The sequence below is a fragment of the Electrophorus electricus genome, chromosome 24 (genome assembly GCF_041902795.1).
Source record: "Electrophorus electricus isolate QZ-2024a chromosome 24, ASM4190279v1, whole genome shotgun sequence".
NCBI classification, from domain to species: Eukaryota; Metazoa; Chordata; class Actinopteri; order Gymnotiformes; family Gymnotidae; genus Electrophorus; species Electrophorus electricus.
Window position 1 is genome coordinate 104,554 of NC_137520.1, and position 15,975 is coordinate 120,528.

Below are 15,975 nucleotides of genomic sequence, written 5' to 3' on the forward strand. Positions count from 1 at the left end.
ACCACCATGTGACTGTAAATTTGTCAATTGGAATTGTACATCGTGTATATACACTGTAGATTGTGTATATATAACTATTACACATACATTGTTATATACTCTTTGTATATATATATATTTCCTTATCCACCCTTGTTTCTTTCCTCAGTTTGGACAGAGCACTCACAAAAACATTTCACTGCGAGTTATACCGTGTATGATAATGTACTTTGCAAATAAACCGAACTTGAACTTGAACTTGAAGCCTAACTCTTACAGATTGGTCAACGTTATCCAGAATTGAATTTAGGACACAATAGTGCACCATATGCGATATCCTAAGGGATAGAGCAGATGCAAGATTCGTGTAGCAGAGTGGTGCAGCGGAAGCGTGCTGGGCCCATAACCCAGAGGTCGATGGATCGAAACCATTCTCTGCTAAAGGACCTTGTCTTATAATGTGCTGTATCACCTTAAAACATTTGCTGAGTGCAGTTGTCGGTACTTTTACTGTTTTTAAAGAAAATGTTTCCACAGATGTAGGGGTTCTTGCTTCAGTGAAGCAAAACCCAACATCAGCTAAACATCCACACAAAGCTTTGTTTCTCCAAAAAACCCCAAAAAATAAAACAATGTCCAGCGAATAAGTACTCCAAAAAGAATAGATGTGACCAAAATGCAAACACGTAGCTTTTGAAACATCACGGCATCTTTGGCAGGTTATGCTGAATGTTTATGTGTGGCCATGCCTTCTTGTACAGGAGGTCTGCTCCGTGCTTACAGTGATTCAGCCGTTTTGCCGACTTCTGTTTTGACTTAACTCTTACCTTGGTCTAGCACGGTTTCCTTTTGTTCTGCCATCGCATCTTGACTGCAGCCAATGACTGCTCGCATATTAGATTTCTAAGTTCTTGAACCTTTGGTGCTTAAGTAAGGTGTTTTCCATCAGCATGGGTGCAGGTCAGAATCTCTGGATCGACTGTTTCAAGCAAGAAGCATTCCCAGGCTAAACTCCTGGAGTGTGTGGGAGTAGGATCTTTTCCCATCGTTGCATTTATCTTTGCATTTATTTTCCATCTTCCACTAGATTTTGGGACTGTCAAGACACTGAACATGCTAGCAGCGCTAATGCTAACAGCGCTAGCGCTAACAACGCTAATGGTGCTGTCGGTGCAGGCAACGGCGCATGCGCAGAGCCCACCATAGAACAGTGCCCTCTCATCATCACGGAGAGTGACGCGACGAGAGAGTTTAAAAGAGTGAATAGCAGGAAGGCGGCGGGATCAGACGGTATCTGCGGGAAAGTCCTCAAAGACTGCGCAGACCAGCTTGCCCCAGTATTCTCCGACAGCTTCAATTTCTCCCTGACGCTCGGTATCGTCCCATCCAGCATTAAGCGATCCACCATCGGCGCCGTCCCAAAGAAACCTCCACCCTCCGGCCTCGATGACTACCGCCCTGTTGCCCTCACATCAGTCGTGATGAAGTGCTTTGATAAGCTAGTCAGAGACTTCATCACCTCTTCATTGCCGGCCTCCATGGACCCACTGCAGTTTGCATACCGCCACAAACGCTCCACTGATGACGCAATTGCGCATCTGCTCCACACCACACTGACCCACCCGGACAAAAGGAGGGGTAATTATGTTAAAACGTTGTTTGTCGATTACAGTTCAGCATTTAACACTATCATCCCCTCCAAACTCACTACTAAGTTGGAGGATCTAGGACTGCATACATCCCTGTGCGACTGGCTTTCCATCTTCCTAACAGACAGACCACAATCAGTACGGGTGGGCAACTGTGTCTCATCCATCCTCACCCTCAGCATTGCAGCTCCTCAGGGTTGTGTCCTAAGCCCCCTGCTCTACTCACTGTAAACCTACGACTGCGCAACCACTTCCAGCTGCACCACCATTGTCAAGTTTGCTCACGATACCGTCGTCATGGGCCTAATCTTGGAAAACGATGAGAGGGCCTACCTGGAGGAGATTAAACACCGGGAAAACTGGTGCCAGGGAAACAATCTCCTCCTAAATGTCAGCAAGACAAAGCAGCTGATTGTGGACTGCAGCAAGAAGCAGGAGCGGCACTACCAACCTGTGAGGATCAATGGAACTACGGTGGAGAGAGTAGACAGGTCTTCTCTCTGTTGAAGTCAGGGAAGCGCTTTCGCTCCCTGAAGACCAATACAGAGAGACTGACGAGGGGCTTCTTCCCACAGGCCATTCGGGCCGTGAATCAGGGCAACTGATAATCTGTGGGGACCACCACCACCATGTGACTGTAAATTTGTCAATTGGAATTGTACATCGTGTATATACACTGTAGATTGTGTATATATAACTATTACACATACATTGTTATATACTCTTTGTATATATATATATTTCCTTATCCACCCTTGTTTCTTTCCTCAGTTTGGACAGAGCACTCACAAAAACATTTCACTGCGAGTTATACCGTGTATGATAATGTACTTTGCAAATAAACCGAACTTGAACTTGAACTTGAAGCCTAACTCTTACAGATTGGTCAACGTTATCCAGAATTGAATTTAGGACACAATAGTGCACCATATGCGATATCCTAAGGGATAGAGCAGATGCAAGATTCGTGTAGCAGAGTGGCGCAGCGGAAGCGTGCTGGGCCCATAACCCAGAGGTCGATGGATCGAAACCATTCTCTGCTAAAGGACCTTGTCTTATAATGTGCTGTATCACCTTAAAACATTTGCTGAGTGCAGTTGTCGGTACTTTTACTGTTTTTAAAGAAAATGTTTCCACAGATGTAGGGGTTCTTGCTTCAGTGAAGCAAAACCCAACATCAGCTAAACATCCACACAAAGCTTTGTTTCTCCAAAAAACCCCAAAAAATAAAACAATGTCCAGCGAATAAGTACTCCAAAAAGAATAGATGTGACCAAAATGCAAACACGTAGCTTTTGAAACATCACGGCATCTTTGGCAGGTTATGCTGAATGTTTATGTGTGGCCATGCCTTCTTGTACAGGAGGTCTGCTCCGTGCTTACAGTGATTCAGCCGTTTTGCCGACTTCTGTTTTGACTTAACTCTTACCTTGGTCTAGCACGGTTTCCTTTTGTTCTGCCATCGCATCTTGACTGCAGCCAATGACTGCTCGCATATTAGATTTCTAAGTTCTTGAACCTTTGGTGCTTAAGTAAGGTGTTTTCCATCAGCATGGGTGCAGGTCAGAATCTCTGGATCGACTGTTTCAAGCAAGAAGCATTCCCAGGCTAAACTCCTGGAGTGTGTGGGAGTAGGATCTTTTCCCATCGTTGCATTTATCTTTGCATTTATTTTCCATCTTCCACTAGATTTTGGGACTGTCAAGACACTGAACATGCTAGCAGCGCTAATGCTAACAGCGCTAGCGCTAACAACGCTAATGGTGCTGTCGGTGCAGGCAACGGCGCATGCGCAGAGCCCACCATAGAACAATGCCCTCTCATCATCACGGAGAGTGACGCGACGAGAGAGTTTAAAAGAGTGAATAGCAGGAAGGCGGCGGGATCAGACGGTATCTGCGGGAAAGTCCTCAAAGACTGCGCAGACCAGCTTGCCCCAGTATTCTCCGACAGCTTCAATTTCTCCCTGACGCTCGGTATCGTCCCATCCAGCATTAAGCGATCCACCATCGGCGCCGTCCCAAAGAAACCTCCACCCTCCGGCCTCGATGACTACCGCCCTGTTGCCCTCACATCAGTCGTGATGAAGTGCTTTGATAAGCTAGTCAGAGACTTCATCACCTCTTCATTGCCGGCCTCCATGGACCCACTGCAGTTTGCATACCGCCACAAACGCTCCACTGATGACGCAATTGCGCATCTGCTCCACACCACACTGACCCACCCGGACAAAAGGAGGGGTAATTATGTTAAAACGTTGTTTGTCGATTACAGTTCAGCATTTAACACTATCATCCCCTCCAAACTCACTACTAAGTTGGAGGATCTAGGACTGCATACATCCCTGTGCGACTGGCTTTCCATCTTCCTAACAGACAGACCACAATCAGTACGGGTGGGCAACTGTGTCTCATCCATCCTCACCCTCAGCATTGCAGCTCCTCAGGGTTGTGTCCTAAGCCCCCTGCTCTACTCACTGTAAACCTACGACTGCGCAACCACTTCCAGCTGCACCACCATTGTCAAGTTTGCTCACGATACCGTCGTCATGGGCCTAATCTTGGAAAACGATGAGAGGGCCTACCTGGAGGAGATTAAACACCGGGAAAACTGGTGCCAGGGAAACAATCTCCTCCTAAATGTCAGCAAGACAAAGCAGCTGATTGTGGACTGCAGCAAGAAGCAGGAGCGGCACTACCAACCTGTGAGGATCAATGGAACTACGGTGGAGAGAGTAGACAGGTCTTCTCTCTGTTGAAGTCAGGGAAGCGCTTTCGCTCCCTGAAGACCAATACAGAGAGACTGACGAGGGGCTTCTTCCCACAGGCCATTCGGGCCGTGAATCAGGGCAACTGATAATCTGTGGGGACCACCACCACCATGTGACTGTAAATTTGTCAATTGGAATTGTACATCGTGTATATACACTGTAGATTGTGTATATATAACTATTACACATACATTGTTATATACTCTTTGTATATATATATATTTCCTTATCCACCCTTGTTTCTTTCCTCAGTTTGGACAGAGCACTCACAAAAACATTTCACTGCGAGTTATACCGTGTATGATAATGTACTTTGCAAATAAACCGAACTTGAACTTGAACTTGAAGCCTAACTCTTACAGATTGGTCAACGTTATCCAGAATTGAATTTAGGACACAATAGTGCACCATATGCGATATCCTAAGGGATAGAGCAGATGCAAGATTCGTGTAGCAGAGTGGCGCAGCGGAAGCGTGCTGGGCCCATAACCCAGAGGTCGATGGATCGAAACCATTCTCTGCTAAAGGACCTTGTCTTATAATGTGCTGTATCACCTTAAAACATTTGCGGAGTGCAGTTGTCGGTACTTTTACTGTTTTTAAAGAAAATGTTTCCACAGATGTAGGGGTTCTTGCTTCAGTGAAGCAAAACCCAACATCAGCTAAACATCCACACAAAGCTTTGTTTCTCCAAAAAACCCCAAAAAATAAAACAATGTCCAGCGAATAAGTACTCCAAAAAGAATAGATGTGACCAAAATGCAAACACGTAGCTTTTGAAACATCACGGCATCTTTGGCAGGTTATGCTGAATGTTTATGTGTGGCCATGCCTTCTTGTACAGGAGGTCTGCTCCGTGCTTACAGTGATTCAGCCGTTTTGCCGACTTCTGTTTTGACTTAACTCTTACCTTGGTCTAGCACGGTTTCCTTTTGTTCTGCCATCGCATCTTGACTGCAGCCAATGACTGCTCGCATATTAGATTTCTAAGTTCTTGAACCTTTGGTGCTTAAGTAAGGTGTTTTCCATCAGCATGGGTGCAGGTCAGAATCTCTGGATCGACTATTTCAAGCAAGAAGCATTCCCAGGCTAAACTCCTGGAGTGTGTGGGAGTAGGATCTTTTCCCATCGTTGCATTTATCTTTGCATTTATTTTCCATCTTCCACTAGATTTTGGGACTGTCAAGACACTGAACATGCTAGCAGCGCTAATGCTAACAGCGCTAGCGCTAACAACGCTAATGGTGCTGTCGGTGCAGGCAACGGCGCATGCGCAGAGCCCACCATAGAACAGTGCCCTCTCATCATCACGGAGAGTGACGCGACGAGAGAGTTTAAAAGAGTGAATAGCAGGAAGGCGGCGGGATCAGACGGTATCTGCGGGAAAGTCCTCAAAGACTGCGCAGACCAGCTTGCCCCAGTATTCTCCGACAGCTTCAATTTCTCCCTGACGCTCGGTATCGTCCCATCCAGCATTAAGCGATCCACCATCGGCGCCGTCCCAAAGAAACCTCCACCCTCCGGCCTCGATGACTACCGCCCTGTTGCCCTCACATCAGTCGTGATGAAGTGCTTTGATAAGCTAGTCAGAGACTTCATCACCTCTTCATTGCCGGCCTCCATGGACCCACTGCAGTTTGCATACCGCCACAAACGCTCCACTGATGACGCAATTGCGCATCTGCTCCACACCACACTGACCCACCCGGACAAAAGGAGGGGTAATTATGTTAAAACGTTGTTTGTCGATTACAGTTCAGCATTTAACACTATCATCCCCTCCAAACTCACTACTAAGTTGGAGGATCTAGGACTGCATACATCCCTGTGCGACTGGCTTTCCATCTTCCTAACAGACAGACCACAATCAGTACGGGTGGGCAACTGTGTCTCATCCATCCTCACCCTCAGCATTGCAGCTCCTCAGGGTTGTGTCCTAAGCCCCCTGCTCTACTCACTGTAAACCTACGACTGCGCAACCACTTCCAGCTGCACCACCATTGTCAAGTTTGCTCACGATACCGTCGTCATGGGCCTAATCTTGGAAAACGATGAGAGGGCCTACCTGGAGGAGATTAAACACCGGGAAAACTGGTGCCAGGGAAACAATCTCCTCCTAAATGTCAGCAAGACAAAGCAGCTGATTGTGGACTGCAGCAAGAAGCAGGAGCGGCACTACCAACCTGTGAGGATCAATGGAACTACGGTGGAGAGAGTAGACAGGTCTTCTCTCTGTTGAAGTCAGGGAAGCGCTTTCGCTCCCTGAAGACCAATACAGAGAGACTGACGAGGGGCTTCTTCCCACAGGCCATTCGGGCCGTGAATCAGGGCAACTGATAATCTGTGGGGACCACCACCACCATGTGACTGTAAATTTGTCAATTGGAATTGTACATCGTGTATATACACTGTAGATTGTGTATATATACCTATTACACATACATTGTTATATACTCTTTGTATATATATATATTTCCTTATCCACCCTTGTTTCTTTCCTCAGATTGGACAGAGCACTCACAAAAACATTTCACTGCGAGTTATACCGTGTATGATAATGTACTTGACAAATAAACCGAACTTGAACTTGAACTTGAAGCCTAACTCTTACAGATTGGTCAACGTTATCCAGAATTGAATTTAGGACACAATAGTGCACCATATGCGATATCCTAAGGGATAGAGCAGATGCAAGATTCGTGTAGCAGAGTGGAGCAGCAGAAGTGTGCTGGGCCCATAACCCAGAGGTCGATGGATCGAAACCATTCTCTGCTAAAGGACCTTGTCTTATAATGTGCTGTATCACCTTAAAACATTTGCTGAGTGCAGTTGTCGGTACTTTTACTGTTTTTAAAGAAAATGTTTGCACAGATGTAGGGGTTCTTGCTTCAGTGAAGCAAAACCCAACATCAGCTAAACATCCACACAAAGCTTTGTTTCTCCAAAAAACCCCAAAAAATAAAACAATGTCCAGTGAATAAGTACTCCAAAAAGAATAGATGTGACCAAAATGCAAACACGTAGCTTTTGAAACATCACGGCATCTTTGGCAGGTTATGCTGAATGTTTATGTGTGGCCATGCCTTCTTGTACAGGAGGTCTGCTCCGTGCTTACAGTGATTCAGCCGTTTTGCCGACTTCTGTTTTGACTTAACTCTTACCTTGGTCTAGCACGGTTTCCTTTTGTTCTGCCATCGCATCTTGACTGCAGCCAATGACTGCTCGCATATTAGATTTCTAAGTTCTTGAACCTTTGGTGCTTAAGTAAGGTGTTTTCCATCAGCATGGGTGCAGGTCAGAATCTCTGGATCGACTGTTTCAAGCAAGAAGCATTCCCAGGCTAAACTCCTGGAGTGTGTGGGAGTAGGATCTTTTCCCATCTTTGCATTTATTTTCCATCTTCCACTAGATTTTGGGACTGTCAAGACACTGAACATGCTAGCAGCGCTAATGCTAACAGCGCTAGCGCTAACAACGCTAATGGTGCTGTCGGTGCAGGCAACGGCGCATGCGCAGAGCCCACCATAGAACAATGCCCTCTCATCATCACGGAGAGTGACGCGACGAGAGAGTTTAAAAGAGTGAATAGCAGGAAGGCGGCGGGATCAGACGGTATCTGCGGGAAAGTCCTCAAAGACTGCGCAGACCAGCTTGCCCCAGTATTCTCCGACAGCTTCAATTTCTCCCTGACGCTCGGTATCGTCCCATCCAGCATTAAGCGATCCACCATCGGCGCCGTCCCAAAGAAACCTCCACCCTCCGGCCTCGATGACTACCGCCCTGTTGCCCTCACATCAGTCGTGATGAAGTGCTTTGATAAGCTAGTCAGAGACTTCATCACCTCTTCATTGCCGGCCTCCATGGACCCACTGCAGTTTGCATACCGCCACAAACGCTCCACTGATGACGCAATTGCGCATCTGCTCCACACCACACTGACCCACCCGGACAAAAGGAGGGGTAATTATGTTAAAACGTTGTTTGTCGATTACAGTTCAGCATTTAACACTATCATCCCCTCCAAACTCACTACTAAGTTGGAGGATCTAGGACTGCATACATCCCTGTGCGACTGGCTTTCCATCTTCCTAACAGACAGACCACAATCAGTACGGGTGGGCAACTGTGTCTCATCCATCCTCACCCTCAGCATTGCAGCTCCTCAGGGTTGTGTCCTAAGCCCCCTGCTCTACTCACTGTAAACCTACGACTGCGCAACCACTTCCAGCTGCACCACCATTGTCAAGTTTGCTCACGATACCGTCGTCATGGGCCTAATCTTGGAAAACGATGAGAGGGCCTACCTGGAGGAGATTAAACACCGGGAAAACTGGTGCCAGGGAAACAATCTCCTCCTAAATGTCAGCAAGACAAAGCAGCTGATTGTGGACTGCAGCAAGAAGCAGGAGCGGCACTACCAACCTGTGAGGATCAATGGAACTACGGTGGAGAGAGTAGACAGGTCTTCTCTCTGTTGAAGTCAGGGAAGCGCTTTCGCTCCCTGAAGACCAATACAGAGAGACTGACGAGGGGCTTCTTCCCACAGGCCATTCGGGCCGTGAATCAGGGCAACTGATAATCTGTGGGGACCACCACCACCATGTGACTGTAAATTTGTCAATTGGAATTGTACATCGTGTATATACACTGTAGATTGTGTATATATAACTATTACACATACATTGTTATATACTCTTTGTATATATATATATTTCCTTATCCACCCTTGTTTCTTTCCTCAGTTTGGACAGAGCACTCACAAAAACATTTCACTGCGAGTTATACCGTGTATGATAATGTACTTTGCAAATAAACCGAACTTGAACTTGAACTTGAAGCCTAACTCTTACAGATTGGTCAACGTTATCCAGAATTGAATTTAGGACACAATAGTGCACCATATGCGATATCCTAAGGGATAGAGCAGATGCAAGATTCGTGTAGCAGAGTGGCGCAGCGGAAGCGTGCTGGGCCCATAACCCAGAGGTCGATGGATCGAAACCATTCTCTGCTAAAGGACCTTGTCTTATAATGTGCTGTATCACCTTAAAACATTTGCGGAGTGCAGTTGTCGGTACTTTTACTGTTTTTAAAGAAAATGTTTCCACAGATGTAGGGGTTCTTGCTTCAGTGAAGCAAAACCCAACATCAGCTAAACATCCACACAAAGCTTTGTTTCTCCAAAAAACCCCAAAAAATAAAACAATGTCCAGCGAATAAGTACTCCAAAAAGAATAGATGTGACCAAAATGCAAACACGTAGCTTTTGAAACATCACGGCATCTTTGGCAGGTTATGCTGAATGTTTATGTGTGGCCATGCCTTCTTGTACAGGAGGTCTGCTCCGTGCTTACAGTGATTCAGCCGTTTTGCCGACTTCTGTTTTGACTTAACTCTTACCTTGGTCTAGCACGGTTTCCTTTTGTTCTGCCATCGCATCTTGACTGCAGCCAATGACTGCTCGCATATTAGATTTCTAAGTTCTTGAACCTTTGGTGCTTAAGTAAGGTGTTTTCCATCAGCATGGGTGCAGGTCAGAATCTCTGGATCGACTGTTTCAAGCAAGAAGCATTCCCAGGCTAAACTCCTGGAGTGTGTGGGAGTAGGATCTTTTCCCATCGTTGCATTTATCTTTGCATTTATTTTCCATCTTCCACTAGATTTTGGGACTGTCAAGACACTGAACATGCTAGCAGCGCTAATGCTAACAGCGCTAGCGCTAACAACGCTAATGGTGCTGTCGGTGCAGGCAACGGCGCATGCGCAGAGCCCACCATAGAACAGTGCCCTCTCATCATCACGGAGAGTGACGCGACGAGAGAGTTTAAAAGAGTGAATAGCAGGAAGGCGGCGGGATCAGACGGTATCTGCGGGAAAGTCCTCAAAGACTGCGCAGACCAGCTTGCCCCAGTATTCTCCGACAGCTTCAATTTCTCCCTGACGCTCGGTATCGTCCCATCCAGCATTAAGCGATCCACCATCGGCGCCGTCCCAAAGAAACCTCCACCCTCCGGCCTCGATGACTACCGCCCTGTTGCCCTCACATCAGTCGTGATGAAGTGCTTTGATAAGCTAGTCAGAGACTTCATCACCTCTTCATTGCCGGCCTCCATGGACCCACTGCAGTTTGCATACCGCCACAAACGCTCCACTGATGACGCAATTGCGCATCTGCTCCACACCACACTGACCCACCCGGACAAAAGGAGGGGTAATTATGTTAAAACGTTGTTTGTCGATTACAGTTCAGCATTTAACACTATCATCCCCTCCAAACTCACTACTAAGTTGGAGGATCTAGGACTGCATACATCCCTGTGCGACTGGCTTTCCATCTTCCTAACAGACAGACCACAATCAGTACAGGTGGGCAACTGTGTCTCATCCATCCTCACCCTCAGCATTGCAGCTCCTCAGGGTTGTGTCCTAAGCCCCCTGCTCTACTCACTGTAAACCTACGACTGCGCAACCACTTCCAGCTGCACCACCATTGTCAAGTTTGCTCACGATACCGTCGTCATGGGCCTAATCTTGGAAAACGATGAGAGGGCCTACCTGGAGGAGATTAAACACCGGGAAAACTGGTGCCAGGGAAACAATCTCCTCCTAAATGTCAGCAAGACAAAGCAGCTGATTGTGGACTGCAGCAAGAAGCAGGAGCGGCACTACCAACCTGTGAGGATCAATGGAACTACGGTGGAGAGAGTAGACAGGTCTTCTCTCTGTTGAAGTCAGGGAAGCGCTTTCGCTCCCTGAAGACCAATACAGAGAGACTGACGAGGGGCTTCTTCCCACAGGCCATTCGGGCCGTGAATCAGGGCAACTGATAATCTGTGGGGACCACCACCACCATGTGACTGTAAATTTGTCAATTGGAATTGTACATCGTGTATATACACTGTAGATTGTGTATATATACCTATTACACATACATTGTTATATACTCTTTGTATATATATATATTTCCTTATCCACCCTTGTTTCTTTCCTCAGTTTGGACAGAGCACTCACAAAAACATTTCACTGCGAGTTATACCGTGTATGATAATGTACTTGACAAATAAACCGAACTTGAACTTGAACTTGAAGCCTAACTCTTACAGATTGGTCAACGTTATCCAGAATTGAATTTAGGACACAATAGTGCACCATATGCGATATCCTAAGGGATAGAGCAGATGCAAGATTCGTGTAGCAGAGTGGCGCAGCGGAAGCGTGCTGGGCCCATAACCCAGAGGTCGATGGATCGAAACCATTCTCTGCTAAAGGACCTTGTCTTATAATGTGCTGTATCACCTTAAAACATTTGCTGAGTGCAGTTGTCGGTACTTTTACTGTTTTTAAAGAAAATGTTTCCACAGATGTAGGGGTTCTTGCTTCAGTGAAGCAAAACCCAACATCAGCTAAACATCCACACAAAGCTTTGTTTCTCCAAAAAACCCCAAAAAATAAAACAATGTACAGCGAATAAGTACTCCAAAAAGAATAGATGTGACCAAAATGCAAACACGTAGCTTTTGAAACATCACGGCATCTTTGGCAGGTTATGCTGAATGTTTATGTGTGGCCATGCCTTCTTGTACAGGAGGTCTGCTCCGTGCTTACAGTGATTCAGCCGTTTTGCCGACTTCTGTTTTGACTTAACTCTTACCTTGGTCTAGCACGGTTTCCTTTTGTTCTGCCATCGCATCTTGACTGCAGCCAATGACTGCTCGCATATTAGATTTCTAAGTTCTTGAACCTTTGTTGCTTAAGTAAGGTGTTTTCCATCAGCATGGGTGCAGGTCAGAATCTCTGGATCGACTGTTTCAAGCAAGAAGCATTCCCAGGCTAAACTCCTGGAGTGTGTGGGAGTAGGATCTTTTCCCATCGTTGCATTTATCTTTGCATTTATTTTCCATCTTCCACTAGATTTTGGGACTGTCAAGACACTGAACATGCTAGCAGCGCTAATGCTAACAGCGCTAGCGCTAACAACGCTAATGGTGCTGTCGGTGCAGGCAACGGCGCATGCGCAGAGCCCACCATAGAACAGTGCCCTCTCATCATCACGGAGAGTGACGCGACGAGAGAGTTTAAAAGAGTGAATAGCAGGAAGGCGGCGGGATCAGACGGTATCTGCGGGAAAGTCCTCAAAGACTGCGCAGACCAGCTTGCCCCAGTATTCTCCGACAGCTTCAATTTCTCCCTGACGCTCGGTATCGTCCCATCCAGCATTAAGCGATCCACCATCGGCGCCGTCCCAAAGAAACCTCCACCCTCCGGCCTCGATGACTACCGCCCTGTTGCCCTCACATCAGTCGTGATGAAGTGCTTTGATAAGCTAGTCAGAGACTTCATCACCTCTTCATTGCCGGCCTCCATGGACCCACTGCAGTTTGCATACCGCCACAAACGCTCCACTGATGACGCAATTGCGCATCTGCTCCACACCACACTGACCCACCCGGACAAAAGGAGGGGTAATTATGTTAAAACGTTGTTTGTCGATTACAGTTCAGCATTTAACACTATCATCCCCTCCAAACTCACTACTAAGTTGGAGGATCTAGGACTGCATACATCCCTGTGCGACTGGCTTTCCATCTTCCTAACAGACAGACCACAATCAGTACGGGTGGGCAACTGTGTCTCATCCATCCTCACCCTCAGCATTGCAGCTCCTCAGGGTTGTGTCCTAAGCCCCCTGCTCTACTCACTGTAAACCTACGACTGCGCAACCACTTCCAGCTGCACCACCATTGTCAAGTTTGCTCACGATACCGTTGTCATGGGCCTAATCTTGGAAAACGATGAGAGGGCCTACCTGGAGGAGATTAAACACCGGGAAAACTGGTGCCAGGGAAACAATCTCCTCCTAAATGTCAGCAAGACAAAGCAGCTGATTGTGGACTGCAGCAAGAAGCAGGAGCGGCACTACCAACCTGTGAGGATCAATGGAACTACGGTGGAGAGAGTAGACAGGTCTTCTCTCTGTTGAAGTCAGGGAAGCGCTTTCGCTCCCTGAAGACCAATACAGAGAGACTGACGAGGGGCTTCTTCCCACAGGCCATTCGGGCCGTGACTCAGGGCAACTGATAATCTGTGGGGACCACCACCACCATGTGACTGTAAATTTGTCAATTGCAATTGTACATCATGTATATACACTGTAGATTGTGTATATATACCTATTACACATACATTGTTATATACTCTTTGTATATATATATTTTTCCTTATCCACCCTTGTTTCTTTCCTCAGTTTGGACAGAGCACTCACAAAAACATTTCACTGCGAGTTATATCGTGTATGATAATGTACTTGACAAATAAACCGAACTTGAACTTGAACTTGAAGCCTAACTCTTACAGATTGGTCAACGTTATCCAGAATTGAATTTAGGACACAATAGTGCACCATATGCGATATCCTAAGGGATAGAGCAGATGCAAGATTCGTGTAGCAGAGTGGCGCAGCGGAAGCGTGCTGGGCCCGTAACCCAGAGGTCGATGGATCGAAACCATTCTCTGCTAAAGGACCTTGTCTTATAATGTGCTGTATCACCTTAAAACATTTGCTGAGTGCAGTTGTCGGTACTTTTACTGTTTTTAAAGAAAATGTTTCCACAGATGTAGGGGTTCTTGCTTCAGTGAAGCAAAACCCAACATCAGCTAAACATCCACACAAAGCTTTGTTTCTCCAAAAAACCCCAAAAAATAAAACAATGTCCAGCGAATAAGTACTCCAAAAAGAATAGATGTGACCAAAATGCAAACACGTAGCTTTTGAAACATCACGGCATCTTTGGCAGGTTATGCTGAATGTTTATGTGTGGCCATGCCTTCTTGTACAGGAGGTCTGCTCCGTGCTTACAGTGATTCAGCCGTTTTGCCGACTTCTGTTTTGACTTAACTCTTACCTTGGTCTAGCACGGTTTCCTTTTGTTCTGCCATCGCATCTTGACTGCAGCCAATGACTGCTCGCATATTAGATTTCTAAGTTCTTGAACCTTTGGTGCTTAAGTAAGGTGTTTTCCATCAGCATGGGTGCAGGTCAGAATCTCTGGATCGACTGTTTCAAGCAAGAAGCATTCCCAGGCTAAACTCCTGGAGTGTGTGGGAGTAGGATCTTTTCCCATCGTTGCATTTATCTTTGCATTTATTTTCCATCTTCCACTAGATTTTGGGACTGTCAAGACACTGAACATGCTAGCAGCGCTAATGCTAACAGCGCTAGCGCTAACAACGCTAATGGTGCTGTCGGTGCAGGCAACGGCGCATGCGCAGAGCCCACCATAGAACAGTGCCCTCTCATCATCACGGAGAGTGACGCGACGAGAGAGTTTAAAAGAGTGAATAGCAGGAAGGCGGCGGGATCAGACGGTATCTGCGGGAAAGTCCTCAAAGACTGCGCAGACCAGCTTGCCCCAGTATTTTCCGACAGCTTCAATTTCTCCCTGACGCTCGGTATCGTCCCATCCAGCATTAAGCGATCCACCATCGGCGCCGTCCCAAAGAAACCTCCACCCTCCGGCCTTGATGACTACCGCCCTGTTGCCCTCACATCAGTCGTGATGAAGTGCTTTGATAAGCTAGTCAGAGACTTCATCACCTCTTCATTGCCGGCCTCCATGGACCCACTGCAGTTTGCATACCGCCACAAACGCTCCACTGATGACGCAATTGCGCATCTGCTCCACACCACACTGACCCACCCGGACAAAAGGAGGGGTAATTATGTTAAAACGTTGTTTGTCGATTACAGTTCAGCATTTAACACTATCATCCCCTCCAAACTCACTACTAAGTTGGAGGATCTAGGACTGCATACATCCCTGTGCGACTGGCTTTCCATCTTCCTAACAGACAGACCACAATCAGTACGGGTGGGCAACTGTGTCTCATCCATCCTCACCCTCAGCATTGCAGCTCCTCAGGGTTGTGTCCTAAGCCCCCTGCTCTACTCACTGTAAACCTACGACTGCGCAACCACTTCCAGCTGCACCACCATTGTCAAGTTTGCTCACGATACCGTCGTCATGGGCCTAATCTTGGAAAACGATGAGAGGGCCTACCTGGAGGAGATTAAACACCGGGAAAACTGGTGCCAGGGAAACAATCTCCTCCTAAATGTCAGCAAGACAAAGCAGCTGATTGTGGACTGCAGCAAGAAGCAGGAGCGGCACTACCAACCTGTGAGGATCAATGGAACTACGGTGGAGAGAGTAGACAGGTCTTCTCTCTGTTGAAGTCAGGGAAGCGCTTTCGCTCCCTGAAGACCAATACAGAGAGACTGACGAGGGGCTTCTTCCCACAGGCCATTCGGGCCGTGAATCAGGGCAACTGATAATCTGTGGGGACCACCACCACCATGTGACTGTAAATTTGTCAATTGGAATTGTACATCGTGTATATACACTGTAGATTGTGTATATATAACTATTACACATACATTGTTATATACTCTTTGTATATATATATATTTCCTTATCCACCCTTGTTTCTTTCCTCAGTTTGGACAGAGCACTCACAAAAACATTTCACTGCGAGTTATACCGTGTATGATAATGTACTTTGCAAATAAACCGAACTTGA

The 15,975-nt window shown here is 46.7% G+C and overlaps 5 non-coding genes across 5 annotated transcripts; all 5 read left to right on the forward strand.

The window, feature by feature from the left end:
* Window positions 1–2,599: 2,599 nt before the first annotated feature.
* trnam-cau (transfer RNA methionine (anticodon CAU)) lies at window positions 2,600–2,671 on the forward strand. Its single transcript has one exon. It is a non-coding gene; the product is annotated as a tRNA-Met (tRNA).
* A 2,179-nt stretch (window positions 2,672–4,850) lies between these two features.
* trnam-cau (transfer RNA methionine (anticodon CAU)) lies at window positions 4,851–4,922 on the forward strand. Its single transcript has one exon. It is a non-coding gene; the product is annotated as a tRNA-Met (tRNA).
* A 4,418-nt stretch (window positions 4,923–9,340) lies between these two features.
* trnam-cau (transfer RNA methionine (anticodon CAU)) lies at window positions 9,341–9,412 on the forward strand. Its single transcript has one exon. It is a non-coding gene; the product is annotated as a tRNA-Met (tRNA).
* Window positions 9,413–11,591: 2,179 nt separating this feature from the next.
* Window positions 11,592–11,663, forward strand: trnam-cau (transfer RNA methionine (anticodon CAU)). The gene has a single exon. It is a non-coding gene; the product is annotated as a tRNA-Met (tRNA).
* Window positions 11,664–13,842: 2,179 nt separating this feature from the next.
* On the forward strand, window positions 13,843–13,914 carry trnat-cgu (transfer RNA threonine (anticodon CGU)). Its single transcript has one exon. It is a non-coding gene; the product is annotated as a tRNA-Thr (tRNA).
* The last annotated feature ends 2,061 nt before the right edge of the window (window positions 13,915–15,975 follow it).